The sequence below is a fragment of the Solanum pennellii genome, chromosome 4 (assembly GCF_001406875.1).
Source record: "Solanum pennellii chromosome 4, SPENNV200".
In the NCBI taxonomy this organism is placed as follows: Eukaryota; Viridiplantae; Streptophyta; class Magnoliopsida; order Solanales; family Solanaceae; genus Solanum; species Solanum pennellii.
Genome location: NC_028640.1, coordinates 11,810,720 through 11,826,298, shown reverse-complemented (window position 1 = coordinate 11,826,298; position 15,579 = coordinate 11,810,720). Strand labels below are relative to the sequence as shown.

Sequence of the window (15,579 nt, the reverse complement as noted above, 5' to 3'; positions counted from 1 at the left end):
CTTCGTGTACTTTCCTGCTGTGGATTGATTCGCTGACAGTAGAGTTTTTGGTATCTATACTCTACTGATTAAGATCATTTTACCCTGGGAGGTTATATTCCAAATCAAACCTCGAATACTAGAGGGGAATAATTTCCTTAAGGGGACACTGTGAATTCAGTGGACTTGATTTTCTTCCTGAATTTTTAAAAAGAGTATTCTAGATTCTGGTAAGTTTTACAGATTACATTATTTTTACAAATAAATTTCTGTTCATCTTATTTACTGGTTCTAAAATCTCAGTTACTTCGTGTTTCTGAATGATTTATTACAACCAGTAATTTCTGATTTTCTTAACACAGATTGGCAACAACAAATCATGACCTCTCTTCCATCTTTACATTCAAAGCACCAATTTTCTGCAAGTTTTTCTTTGTTGAAAATCTTCTTGCACCTCTTCGTCGCAATTTATAGAAGATGAGTTTCTTGAAATTGAATTACTAGCGACCCACATGACTATAATCAAGAAACTTCTCATGTTTAGTTCATATAATCAAAACTAAAATACAGATACGACAATTATTAGTGTATTTTTTTCTTTACAAACAAAGAAAATCAAAACTTGATGATTAGCCCGCAGAATGAAATACCTATTACCAAAATACAATAAAAAAAGAGATTCTCTTAACACAAAATTGTAAAGAACTCCCAAAAATCAGAACAATATTACAAATTTTCAAACACTTTTTGCACCCATTGACCTAAAAAACATGAAAAAACTTGATGATTAGCCCGGAGAATGAAATACATATTACCAAAACACAATAGAAAAGAAATTCTCTTAACACAAAGTTCTAAAGAACTCCCAAAAATCATAACAATATTATAAATTTTCAAACACGTACTCATTGACCTAAAAAACATGAATGTCGTTTTAATCATCGAAAGATATCATAATAATCAAAACAAGAAAAGAATTTGCATTACTGGTCCAATGTAGACACAAATCACTGCATTCTTCAATAGAAAGGTGAAAAGTTTTGTTCAACAATAACATCAACCATAGAAAAAGAAAATTGGGGTAATGAAAAAAAGAGAGAATTGGGGGTAACGAAAATTGAAAGATTTTTCTAATAAGGTTTTTAAATAGAAGAGTTCAATTCAATAAAGTTATACTTCGAATCAGTTACTTATGAATTTCTCACACACTCAACAATCCTTTCTTTTTTTTACTACCCCCAATTTTCTCTTTTTATGGTTGATGTTATCTTAAGCAAAAATTTTCAACTTTCTATTAAAGAAGTAAGAGATTTCTGTCTAGGTTGGACTAATAATGTTGATCTTTTTTCTTGATTGATTTTTATCACATCTTTCGGTGTTGATCAAAATGATATTCATGTTTTTAGGTCAATGGGTGCTAAAAGTGTTAGCAAATCTATAATTTTGATATTTCTTCAGAATTATGTGTTAAGAGAACCTGCTTTTATGTTAATGGGTATTTCTTTCTCCAAGCTAATCATTAAGCTTTGATTTTCTTTGTTTATTAATGCATATATATTTTTCTACATGAAAAAATATTATACTAACAATTGTCATATCTACATTTTAGTTTAAATCATCTGAACTGAACATGAAAAATTTCTTGATTATAGTGAAGTGGGTCACTAGTAATTCAATTTCAAAAACTCATCTTATACAAATTACGACGAAGAGGGGCAAGATGATTTTCAACAATGAAGAACTTTCAGAAGATCAATGCTTTGAATGTAAAGATGGAGGAGAGATCACGATTTATAACTATAGGCAAGTCGTTTTGCTAAAAATAATTTTATTTTTGGTATAATTGATGAAATAAACTAGAAACATAGTCATAATTTGGAAACATTTTTACGATGACTATGTTTCTTGTTTATTTCATCAAATATACCAAAAGTAAAATTGATTTTTTTAGCAAAAGGATTTTGCTCATAGTTACAAATCATGAGGTCTCCTCCATCTTTACATTCAAAGCATCAATCTTCTGCAAGTTCTTCTTTGTTGTAAATCTTCTTAACCCCATTCGTTGCAATTTGTAGCAATGAGTTTCTTAGTTCAGATTATCAACACTAAAATGCAAATATGACAATTATTAGTTTAATTTTTCTCCTTTTAAAAAATAGCAGAGAAAATATATACATTAACAAACAAAGAAAATCAAAGCTTGATGAATAGCCAAAGATATAACATTAACAAACAAGAAAAATCAAAGCTTGGTGATTAGCCTTAACAAAAGACAATAGAAAAGCAAGTTCTCTTAACACCGAATTCTAAAGATCTCCCAAAGATCATAACAATATAGATTTTCAAACACTTCTAGCACTCATTGACCTGAAAATCATGAATGTCGTTTTGATCAACGAAAAGATATCATAAAAATCAAAATAATAACAAAGTCTGCATTACTGGTCCAATGTAGAGGCAAATCACTACATTCTTCAATAGAAAGCTGAAAAGTTTTGTTCAACGATAACATCAACCATAGAAAAGAGAATTGGGGGTAATGAAAAAAAAAGGAATTGCAAGTAACGAAAAAAGAGAGTATTGAGGGTAATGAAAATAGAAATATTTTTCTAATAAGTTTTTTAATAGAAGAGTCCAATTCCACAAAGTTATACTTCTTGGATGGGAGGAATCTTTTCTTGGATACAACAATAAGTTACTTATGAATTGCTGGCACACACTCAACAATCCTCTCTTTTTTCCTCACCCCCAACTGTTTTCTTTTTATTACCCCCAGTGCTCTCTTCAATGTTTAAAGCTTGCCTCCAGTTTCTTGAGGGAATTGTAGTTTGTACGTCATGATAAAAGAGAAAAATTGACAGTAACAAATATAAAAGAATGGAGAAATCCTCGTCAACAAGACTATTAAGGTTAACTAAGAATAGACATCACATGATATGAAGGGTTTGTTATTACCGCGACATGTGAAAAGGTTATCCACATTAAAAGATTTTTATCATGTGGCGCACTGAACTAGAAACAGTAACTGAGATGACAAGAAGCTCAATTTTTTAAGAAGTTATACTTGGACCTAGTTCATATGCAATGTGAATCTTGCAAGTTATAAGCAAATCGAGGGCAAAATAGCCTGCCTTTTCCAATTGTCTCCTAATAGTCATTGCACTCTTTGAAATTTTTGGCACTCAATTTAAGCTATGTGCAAGGGACAAGGATCTAACAAAATAGCACATGACTTATCTCAAAAGCTAAGTGTCATAATTCCACCTCTCACTAGCACAAGTACCGAGTAACTCTGCCCACCAAGATTTAGGAAAATTTGGGGGATTGGGGGGGTTATGCTGGGATTTAAGCCCTAGTCTTTGGAAGTTTATACCTTATCATGCCTTCATCGACTACTAGGCCACTGGAATGCTAATTAATGTATTCTTTTTATAGATCAGGATACCACAATCATCTTATAGAAAAATCCACTTCTTGGATAAGAACTTGTACCTGAAAGATTCTACAGAAAATGCAAAAGAACATCTATGTGATAGAATCTATTATCTATCAGAATCTACCCAAATAAATATAAATTGGTATTAACTATAGAGCAGGATATCATGACCAATCATATGTCACTGTTTTTGTTTGTTTGAGTTGATTCTATCAATCCACAGAAAAAACACTATCTTTTACCTAGATCTCAGTTCGTGAAACAGCAGAACCTTTCTTTAAAGGAATATTCATAAGCTTTTTAAGTTATCTTTTTTCTATTGATCAGTATGCTTAACAACCAGTTTTTTTGCAACTGAATATTCCACTCTATGTTTGAGAATCACGAATGAATACCTGAAGTCATAACATAAATCTATTTCCTTGAGAACCAGCTAAAACCTATAATCTATACACCAATTTAGAAAAAGCATTCAACATACCACCAGTTGTTGGCATCTTTCACCATTTCAATTACATACTTTCTTTCTTTTGTGTGTTCCTATTTTAGTGAGTCAATTTACAAAATAACTGGAACAACTACACCAGAATCTTCCACCTTTATGTTCCTCCCAAGGAAAGCTAAGTAACATTTCAAAAATGAAACTGTCTTCTAGAACTACATGACCTAAATTCAAGCTAGAAGATGGCGTAGGGCAGAAAAATGTTGAGGAAGTGCACACCAGAATAATTTGCTATATTTTAGCTGCTTTCTGTTTCCTAATTTGTTTAAAATTTTGTTAGCTACTGTTAAGTATAGTTCCTCAATTTCAGCAAGCACTAACTTAGTTTTAGCAGACTTTTTAGCATTACTTCACAGCATCTTTAGTTAAGCTGCGATGTATTTATACAGTCTCCCGATATCAATAGACGACATTTTTCGTTTTCTTCTTCAATCAGTTTATTCTCCTCTATTAAACACTAACATTGGCATCACAGCCCTTTAGTTCTTAAGGGACTTTGTGAGAATTTGTAAGTTATATTGATTGAGTGAAACCCAAACAGAACCAAACCATTCCATAAAACTAGCTTGCAGAATAATGGAAGGTGAAGGTATTTTTTCATCAATTGCTCCGCCAATTTTTGATGGAGAAAACTATCAGGTTTGGGCTGTTAGGATGGAAGACTACATGGATGCATCATGCATGTGGTCTCTGTGAGGAAGTAGAGGAGGATTATTAAGTTCCCCCTTTACCAGGCAATCCTACAATGGCTCATATTAGAACTCACAAAGAGAAGAAGACCGGAAAGTCGAAGGCGAAGGAGAAGGAGTGTCTCTATGCTGCAGTATCTCATACTATTTTTCCAGAATCATGACTCTTAGATCAGCTAAGGAAATATGTGACTTTCTGAAAAAGGAATACTATGGAGATAAAAGAATTCGAGATGCGAAGTTCTTAAACCTGGTGAGGGAATATGAGATGCAAAAAATGAAGGAATCTGAGATAATTAAAGAGTACTCAGATAACTTATTAGCCTGACCAATAAGATAAAGTTGCCTGGTGCCAAACTTTCTGATACAAGGATTGTGCAGAAAATACGTATTACTTTACCTGAAAAGTTTGAAACAATAATTGCTTCACTGGAAAATACAAAATATCTGTCAAACATTACTTCGGCAGAACTTTTAAACTCCTTGCAAGCACAGGAACAAAGAAGAAGAATGAGGAACGAGGCAACTGTTGAAGCAGCTTTTTAAGCAAGGCATCAATTCAATGCTGGAGGCAAAGGTAGGAAGCAGAAGTTCAAGAAGAGCTATGCTACATCGATAGAAGCTTCTGTAACTGATAGCAATTCTAGCTACAACAACAAAGGTGGAAACTATCCACCATATCAGCATTTTGGGAAGAGAAATCATCCACACTTCAAATGCTGGAAAAAAACTGATGTGAGATGCAGAAAGCGTCATAAACTTGGTCATGCTGAGATTATTTGAAAAGGAAAAGGATCACAACAATTAAATGGAGCTCAAATTGCAGATGAACAAGAAGAAGATCAGTTGTTTGTGGCTACTTGTTTTGCAAGTAGAAGTTCAAGCGGAAGTTGGTCAATTGATAGCGGTTGTACAAATTATATGACTCACGACAGAGAGATCTTCAGAGAGTTAGACAGATCTGCAATCTCTGAAGACAGAATTGGTAACAGAGATTATCTTCCAGCCAAAGGGAAAGGCACCGTAGCTATTGAAAGCTACTTAGGTACAAAGTTAATCTCAAATGTACTTTTTGTTCCTAAAAATTTGTTGTGCATAGGGAAACTTTTGGAGAATGGTTTTAAGCTTATGTTTGAGGCTAAGAAGTGTGTGATCTATGATCTAAAGGGCCAACAAATTTGTCAAGTTAAAATGAGAGGAAAGAGTTTTTCCTTTGATCCAATAGAGGAAAAGTTGGTTGCCTGTCTAAGCCAAAAGATGACAACAAATATATGGCTTTAAGAGACTCAGACATTTCATCACAGGACACTCTTGTACATGTTGAAGAAAGATATGCTTCGAGCCTTCGAGGACTACCACTTATGGAGGATGAACACGCCACTTGCAACACATGTCAATTGGGAAAGCAAAGTAGGATGTCTTTTGCCAAGGTAACCTGCAGAGCATCATTGAAGCTTCAATTAGTACCCGTTTGGATTGGCTTATTTTAGGTGTTTTTAAGCCAAAATAGTTTTTAAGCAGTTTTGAAGTGTTTGGGTAAAATTAAAGAACACTTATAAGCACTTATTTTAAAGCCAAAATAACAAAAATAAGTCATAAGTTAGAAATCCTAACTTATAGATTTTGGCTTATAATTTATAAGCCAAAAGCCAATCCAAACAGGCCCCCTTAGTCCATACTAATTTGTGTGGACCACATAGGACTACTTCTCTTAATGGAAGTAAATATGCTATAGCATTCATTGATGATGTGACAAGATTGTGTTGGATTTATTTTCTCAGGTTCAAATCTGAAATACCTGAAATTCTAGAAATCCAAGGCTTTGGTATAATATCAAAGTGGTTGCAGGATTCAAATGCTTAGATTAGATAATGGTGTACCGACTACACCTCTGATTGATCTGAAAAGTTTTGAGAATGCAGGAATTGAGCATCAACTCACTGTCCCATATACTCCGCAGTGAAATAGTGTCAGTGAAAGGAAGAACAGATCGATAATGGAGATGTCGAGATGCTTGTTATATGGGCCTACCAAAAAATGTTATGGGCAGAAGCAGCTAGCACTACTATTTTTTTTGCTGAACAGGTTGCCAACAAAAGCCATGAAGGAAAAAGACACCTTTTGAGGCATGGCACGGGTATAAGTCGTCCTTACAAAATTTAATTATCTTTGGTTGTTTGTGTTTCTCTCATATCCACAGTTTAAGAGGGACAAGTTAGATAAGAAAACTGAACCTGGAGTCTTTATTGGTTATAGTACGATCTCCAAAGCTTACAAAAAATTTCAGCCTCATGTAAGGAAAATTATGGGATGCAGAGACTTATTTTTGTATGGAGAATGAGCAATGGGACTGGAAAAGGTTAACCAGAAGCAGATTACAAGCAATCTACTAGATTTAGATGAGGACATTGATGATCAACCTGTGAGAGGAACAAGGTCACTCTGCATATACCAGAAATGCACAATGTGGCCATTTTAGAGCCTTCTGGATTTGAAGAAGCCGTTTCAGATCCTCAAATGGCAAGCTGCAATGGAGGAGGAGCTTGCAATGATTAAGAAAGCTGTGACCTGGTAGCTTGTGGAAAACCACAACATAGGAAGATCATTGGTGTGAAGTGGGTTTATCGTATGAAATTAAATGATGATGGATCGGTTAACAAGCTCAAGGCAAGACTTAATGTGAAAGGTTACTCACAAATTTTGGAGTTGATAAATCAGAAACCTTTGCTCCAGTGCTAGGCTTGATACTAAAAGGCTGTTACTAACTATTGCTGCTCAAAGAGGTTGGAAAATCTTCCAATTAGATAAATGATTTTCTACAGGAGCAAATTTATATGGAGCAACCTCAAGGTTTTTATGTAAGGGGACAAGACGACAAAGTGTATCTATTGAAGAAAGCCCTTTAGTTTTAAAACAAGCTCCAAGGGCTTGGTACAGTCGAATTGATGATCACTTGCAAGGATTAGGTTTTAAGAAAAGCCTAAGCGAATAAACTCTATTTATTAAAAAGGGAAAAGGGTCTGATATACCCCTCAACTTTGTCATTTGGAGCTGATATACCCCTCGTTATGAAAGTGACTCATATATACCCTTACCGTTATACAAACAGCTCACATATACCCATGCCGTTACAAATGAGCTCACGTATACCCTTCATTTAACAAAAATGAAAAAATTAGTTTTAAATTTATATTTTTTACTTTTAATTCTTTTTAAAAATATTGGGATAATATATGATTCTTCTATCAAAGTTCAAGGTATATTTTAATTTTTTTCATACATAAATTATTTTTTGACTTCTTTTATCATAATTATTTGAGTTTCTTATTCTTAGTTTTTCTCTTTCATTCCTTAGTGTAAAGAAAAATATTTATAACTATTTTTTATGTCTATATTGTAATTTTTTGTATTCGAAAAAAAAAAATTTGGTCATCTACAATAAGGTTTGCAAGAATATTAGTGAAACATAAATAATTTTTTATTATCAAAATAATAATTCTAAATTAGTCTTTGAAACAAAAAAAAAAGTAAAAAAAAATATGTTTGACGAGGATTGAATTTACACCCATGGGATTATATCTTTTAGAAAAAAAAATTACATTAAAGTTCTTGTTTTTTCATATTCGTTAGAGGAAAATGGTATATGTGAGTCATTTGTTTATAAGTAGGGGTATATATGAGTCACTTTCATAACAAGGGGTATATCAGCTCTAAATGACAAAGTTGAGGGGTAAATTAGACTCTTTTCCCTATTAAAAAGGAGATTCTAGTATCGTGGTTATATCACTTTATGTTGATGATCTCCATGTAATAGGCAAAAGCCTTGAAATGATAGATGAATTGAAGATAAAGATGAAGAAAGTGTTCGAAATGACAGACTTGGGAGAAATGTCTTACTTTCTTGGAGTGCAGCAGATTTGTCAAACCCAAAATGAAGTGTTAATTAGCCAAAATAAATATGCAAGGGAGATAATGAAGAAGTTCTAAATGAAAGATTGCAAACCTATGAACACTCCAAGGAATAAGAAAGAAAAGCTGATTAAAGATGAAAGTAGTGACAAGGTAAGTTATACAAGTATGGTTGGATGTCTCATGTATTTCACTGCCACAAGTCCCAACATTCTGCAAGCAGGAAAGTGTCTGATCTAGATTTCTGAATTGTGCAAGTGAAATGCACATGAAAGTAGCCAAAAGAGTGATAAGGTATGCCAAGAGAACTTTGGACTATGGTATTAGGTTCAGGAAAAGTCAGAACTTCAAGTTGCGAGGTTAGATGACATGAAAAGCACCTCAGTTATTTTTTTAGCCTTGGTTCGGGATGTTTATCATGGTGCTCAAAGAAGCAAGGCATCGTGGCACCTTGGTTAGGGATGTTTATCACGGTGCTCAAAGAAGCAAGGCATCGTGGCACAGTCAACAACAGTTGTTAATCAAGTTCTTTAGCTAAGGAAGACTATGTTAGATCTTGATCTGGCGCAACAAGGAAGCACGGAAGTGTTTGAATGAAGAGGTGAAATTGGTTTATTGCAAGTCAGAAGATCGAATAACTGATGTATTCACTCAGCCAATTCATGTTAATGGGTTTGAACTCCTTAGAATGAAGCTTGGAGTATGCAATTCTTGAGCCAGTAGGATTGTTCCAATTGTCTTCTAGAACTACATGACCTAAATTCAAGCTAGAAGATGACGCAGGGCAGAAGAATGTTGAGGAAGTGCATATCAGAATAAATTGCTATATGTTAGCTGTTTTCTGATTCATAGTTTGTTTAAAATTCTGTTAGCTACTGTTAGTTTTAGCATATTTTTTAGCATTACTTAACATCATCTTAGTTTAGCTACAATGTATTTATTCAGTCTTCCATTATCAATAGAAGACACTTTTCCTTTATTCTCCTCTATCAAACAATAACAGAACTCTGCAGGAAGGGCTTCAATCCCACAGCTATGCAATAAAATATTCAGTACCATAGATTGCAACATGAGATATGTCCATGGAACATCCCTTGTGGTCCTATTGGGCATAACATAATCAACAACCAGTTATTCGACTCCACTGAACATTGTCCAATTTTTTACCACAAAAGTGTCCTTGCCAAATTTGCAATGTCTACTAAACCACTTGGCAAAATAGAAGCCAAACCATTACTAATCCACCTCACTGTCTTTCCTATGTAAGCGACACACAACATTTACCCAAATTGCTCAGAGTACAGTAACTTCAATTCTGTCTAGAACCAACTAATTTTTTTTTTTTTTAAAAAAACATGATTCAATTACCTAAAAATGGTAAACAGCAGTGATAAAGATTAGTTTTTTTTCTGCATTGATGATTTTATATTGCTTGAACAAAAAACACAAAACAGCTCCTGATTATCTCATCTCTATCAAATTTACCACCCACAATGAAAACATAAAAGCATATTCACTTTCTCTTACCCAAGAAGGGAAAAAAAGGATCACCCGTTGCTTAAAAGCAACTCTAAATGTTTTCATCTTCCTGTCATTAGCCAAACAAAACATAACTTCAACAACACTGCAACAAAGATTCCCTATAACTTAAATACTCTAGTAACTTCTTCGTTAGCACTCAAAGATTATTCACAAAAAGAGTACTAACCAGAGATAGATTCTAAAGAACTGAAATTAGAAGCAATAGACAATTGTTGTTGCTTTTCAAGCTGTTGTTGTTCTTGTTGAGGTACATATAAAGATGGGGTTTTCAACAAAAAGTGTTCCACTATAAAAAGAAACCATCATTACCAAAAGGAAAATCAATATTGTTTGCCCTGTATATCAATCAAATGCCCTCATATTTATCCAAGATCCACCACCCATTTTTGCCTCTTCTACTCTCTCAACCCCCCCCCCCTCCACACCCACCTCTATGAATTATGTGCAAAAAATATACTAATTGCTAACCCTTTCCCAAGGGGTTCAACAAAATTCACTGTTTTTGACAAGTGCCATGTAAGAAACTTATAAGATGGTGAAAAAGATTGATTAATTTTTGACAAGTGTCATGTAAGAAACTTATAAGATGGTGAAAAAGATTGACTATTTAAAGAGGGATAATCAAGAAAAGAGGAAGATAATGTACACTATGAGATCGAGAGAATAGTTGCGTGAGAAAGTAATTTTTTGTCGCATCATAAAATTATAACGTAAAAAAATATAAAATTTCTATTTTTTTTAATATTAGTACTCATACTTATGCATTGCACGTATATAAAATAATAATAATAAAAAATAATAAGGTATATTTTATATGAAAAATAAATAAAAATATAAATAAATTAAACAATTAATTAAATATAAAATAATATACTATGAGCCTGTTTGGCTCAGCTTAAAAGGTGGTCAAACTGATTTAAAAGCTGGTTTTTGACTTATTTAGCTTTTTGGCAATACTCAAAATAACTTATTTTAAGTTAAAAAAAACTTATTTTAAGTCAAAAGTTAAAAGCTGGGGTAGGGGTGCTTTTTTTTCCCAAGCTTATAACANATTGAGAGCCTGTTTGGCTCAGCTTAAAAGCTGGTCAAACTGACTTAAAAGCTGGTTTTTGACTTATTTGGCTGTTTGGCAATACTCAAAATAACTTATTTTAAGTTAAAAAAAACTTATTTTAAGCCAAAAGTTAAAAGTTGGGGTAGGGGTGCTTTTTTTTTTTCCAGCTTATAAGCTGTTTTAAGTTGACCACATTTTTACCTTTTTGCCCTTAATATTTTTATACAATCTCCTAATGTCCCACATAACCCTAACATCTCTTTCTTCTATTTTTCCCTTTTCACGTGTTGATGATAGACAATTACTATTACTAATGAATGAAAATAAAATAAATCTTAAATCTTTCAAGTGATCTATTCAAATTATATATTATTAAAATGTACAATAAGTTGCACATATAACTTAATTAAAAGTTTATATTCCTCTTATAAATAATTTGTGATAATAAAGAAATATGTGAATGATAGACAATTATTATTACCTATGGATGAAACTAAAATAAAATCTTAAATCATTCTTTAATCTATTCAAATTATATATCTTTAAAATCTATAATAAGTTTATATTCCTCTTATAAATAATTTGTGATGAGAAAGAAATATGTGAATGATAGCAAAATATAATTATTTATGGCTGTAAAATATAAATTAATTAACTTTTATTATGTTAACAACTTTTAAGGGTATTTCAGACATTTTGATTTAAAAAGTTGTTTATCAGCACTTATTTGCCAAACACATCAACAACTTTTTTTTTAACTTCAGCAGTTTTATCCAAACGCATAACTGCTTATTTTAAAAATAAGTTTCAGCACTTTCAAAAGTATTTTTTTAAAGCTGCTTTTATTAAGCCCATCCAAACGGGTCCTATATTTTGAATCAAACTAAAAAGTTGTTATGTGATCCTAACATCAATGATTTTATAATATTCATACTAAAAAGTAATCCAATTATATTAAAATATAACATCTATATTAATATAATAAAGTATTATGTGTGTGAAATAATTCATTCCTCTCATATTAATTGATTAATATTAAGTTTGACTAATAATTTACTGTATTTGTTTTCTTCAAAATCATATGTGAATAATGACTATTTATAGTTGTATTAGTATAATTTTAAAACATATTGAATTATATAATTAATTAAATTTTTATTTTAGTTTGAAACTTGATCAAATTAATTTTTAAAAACTAAATTTAACAATTAAATGTCGAAGAAGGATGTATAAAATGGAAGAAGTAAAATAAAAGAATACAACTTCTTTGGTATATAGATTATTGTGTTTTGATTGTAAGATTTCAATGCATGCACACATCTCAATAATATAATCTTTCTTTTATTTATTTTTAAGGGATAATGTTTAAGTACCCCTTTAACCTATGTCCGAAATTTCAGAGCACACTTATACTGTAATAAGGTTCTATTACCCTCTGAACTTATTTTATAAGTAATTTTTTTATCCCTTTTTGGCTTATGAGACACTATTTTATGAGGCCAATGCTGATTGACTTTTTTTTTCAACCTCGTGCCACATAGGCTGAAAAGGGGTAGAAAATTACTTATAAAATAAGTTCAGGGGGGTTAATAAGACCTTAATATAGTATAAGTGTGTCTCTGAAACTTCGGGCATAGGTTGTGGGGTACTTGTGTAGGTATATTTTATTTGAAAAATAAATATCCACATAAATTAAAAAACCAAACAATTTTATGAAAAATAATAGACAATATTTTAAATTTATTTTAATTACACCTATAGAGGTAGTTGTTCAAACATCTAAGATTTTACAATTTTCATAATAAACATAAGTTATTATTATTTAAAAATTAAATATAATAAAATATTATATATGTGAGTTATTACATTTGTCACATATTAGTTAATAATATTAATTTTATACGATGATTAAAAACATAATTAAGATTATTTTTCTAAATCATGCCTTAAAATACTTCATGTGAATTATATAAATAAATATGAATAATTTCATAAATAAAATTAAGAGCAAGAACAGTGAAATTAAAATTATTAAAGTTTATTGATTTAGTAATGTGATCAACTAATATAATTTAGTTATATTTAGATATTTATATACTAATATGCAACAATTATATTTTCATAAAAATTAAAAAACAATCCATATGTCCATTTTTAATTGTCATGTTTTTTTAGAGTAAAACATACGAATTTTGACTAACAATTTGTGTTATATTTTTTTAATATTATTATGCAAATAATGACTATTTATATTGCTTTTCGTTAAATTAATTTTGTAATATAAATTTTTTTCTTAAAATATTAAATTAATATAACCTTAGTTTAATTTGATAAGTGGTCAATCATTTTTGAAAAAATTAAAATAAAATTACTTATTGACGGAGGTATAAAATGAAAGGAAGTATAATTTAAATTTTAAAAAACTAAATTTTAAAATTAAATATTGAAGAAGGATGTATAAAATGGAAGAAGTAAATTAGAATAATACAACTTTTTAGATACATTGATTATTATGCCTTGATTGTAAGATTTCAATGTATGCACACATATCAATAATATAATCTTTCTTTTATTTATTTTTAATCAAGCAAAAGGTATATTTTATTTGAAATATAATATCCCCATAAATTAAAAAAATAAATAATTTAAGAAAAATAATAGACAATATTTTGAATTTATTTTAGATACACTGTAAAGCAATTTTGTGGTTCAAACATTTAAGTTTTTACAATTTTCATGATAAACATAAGTTATTTATATTTAAAAATTAAATATAATAAAATATTGTATATGCGAGTTATTACATTTGTCACATATTTGTTGATCAATATTTGTCACGACCCAAACGAGTCGCGATTGGCACCCACACTTATCCTCCTATGTGAGCGAACCAACAAATCTAAACCCCAACGTTTTACCAATATTTCAACCATAATGAACAAAAATATAATGCGGAAGACCCAAAACTCATTAATATAACCAATTAAATAAACTTCTAAATTATAATACTTATCATCCCCAAAATCTGGAAGTCATCACATCAAGAACATCTATCCTCAAATTACTAAGTCCAAGAGTATTTAAGAAACTAAAATAAGTAAACAGATGGTCCATGTCCGAACTTCAAGGACATCAAGACGTGAATGAGAGAATCTAGTCTGAGCTAGGAACAATAGCTCACCCTGAAATCTGACGTGCTGAAGGCTGGCTAGAGTTGAGGACGAGTCGAAGTCAATGGTGCACTTGCTGCACTCCACAAAACAACAAGAAGGAAATAAAAGTAGGGGTCAGTACAAGGAACAAGTACTGAGTAGGTATCATCGGCCAACTCAAAATAGAAAGCAATATATACTGAATAATAATATAAAATCAACCACATTACTTAACAGGTGACAATCAACAAGTACAAGAACATTGGCAACAACACCAAGCACACCTATGAGGACTCAAGCCTCCACACCATACTCATTTGGGAAAATAGGTTCTTCGAAATTTAGTGTATTAACCTAATTCAAGATTTCTTCTCTTTATTCTTATCCTGTCGGAACGTGACACTCCGATCCCCTAATGCTACGTGTCGGAACGTGACACTCCGATCCCCTATTGCTACGTGTCGGAACGTGACACTCCGATCCATTATTCCTACCGTGTCGAAACGTGACACTCCAATCCATTACTACTACCGTGTCGGAACGTGACACTCCGATCCCCTAATGCTACGCGTCGGAACGTGACACTCCGATCCATTATTCTCATTATTTCAGTTCATCAAGCTTTCTTTATGTCAAGCGTCATCTTAATAGAGAGGATTTAAGATTAAAGATTCAACAATCTCATCATTCTAACCACCACAATTATACGATCACAACATACAAACACACAATCAAGTATATAGAAGACTTTACAATACCACCCAATACATATCAATCGCTATTTAGAGTTTATCTATCACATAGACATAAACCATAACCTACCTTCACCGAAGAATCGTGATCAAGCAAGCTATCTCCCCAATGCCTTTTGCTTTCCTCTTCGTTCTCTCTCTCTCGCTCGTTCTCCCTTTTCTGTCTTTTTCTTTTTCTTCCCCAGATTCTTCTTCTTTTACCCTAATTATCATATAATTCATTATGATAAAAGTAACCCATTATTTATTTCAAGGTTATCTCCTTTAACCCTCCAAGTAAATAAATTATTAAACTTACCCCACTAATTTCATAAAGTTTGTCATGAATAGTCCAAAACACCCCTTTAAAACTTTTAGCAGAAATCCGACCCAGTTAGGGTTACGCAACCTGTGACGGCCCGTCGTATCTGCGACGGTCCGTCCTGCAGGTCCGTCACAAAGTTCAGAGAGACAAATTCAGTAAAGGGTTTGTGACGGTCCGTCGTACCTACGACGGTCCGTCCTGCAGTTCCGTCGCGAAGTTCAGAGAGTTGATCTCAGTACCCAGATTTTCAGAGTTTAAGT

At 31.9% G+C, this 15,579-nt stretch overlaps 1 long non-coding RNA gene across 7 annotated transcripts in view; it reads right to left on the bottom strand.

Annotated features, from left to right (window-relative positions):
* Positions 1-10,619, bottom strand: part of LOC107017884 — a 23,541-nt gene extending 12,922 nt beyond the window's left edge. The window contains exons 1-3 of one of the 7 annotated variants that reach the window (XR_001456572.2): positions 10,224-10,619; positions 10,043-10,103; positions 5,007-6,041 (exon numbers count right to left, since the gene is read on the bottom strand). This is a non-coding gene — a long non-coding RNA (uncharacterized LOC107017884). The remainder of the gene's footprint in view (positions 1-5,006; positions 6,042-10,042; positions 10,104-10,223) is intronic. The other 6 variants (XR_003577862.1, XR_001456573.2, XR_003577865.1 and 3 more) reach the window with 6 other exon arrangements.
* Positions 10,620-15,579: the final 4,960 nt, after the last annotated feature.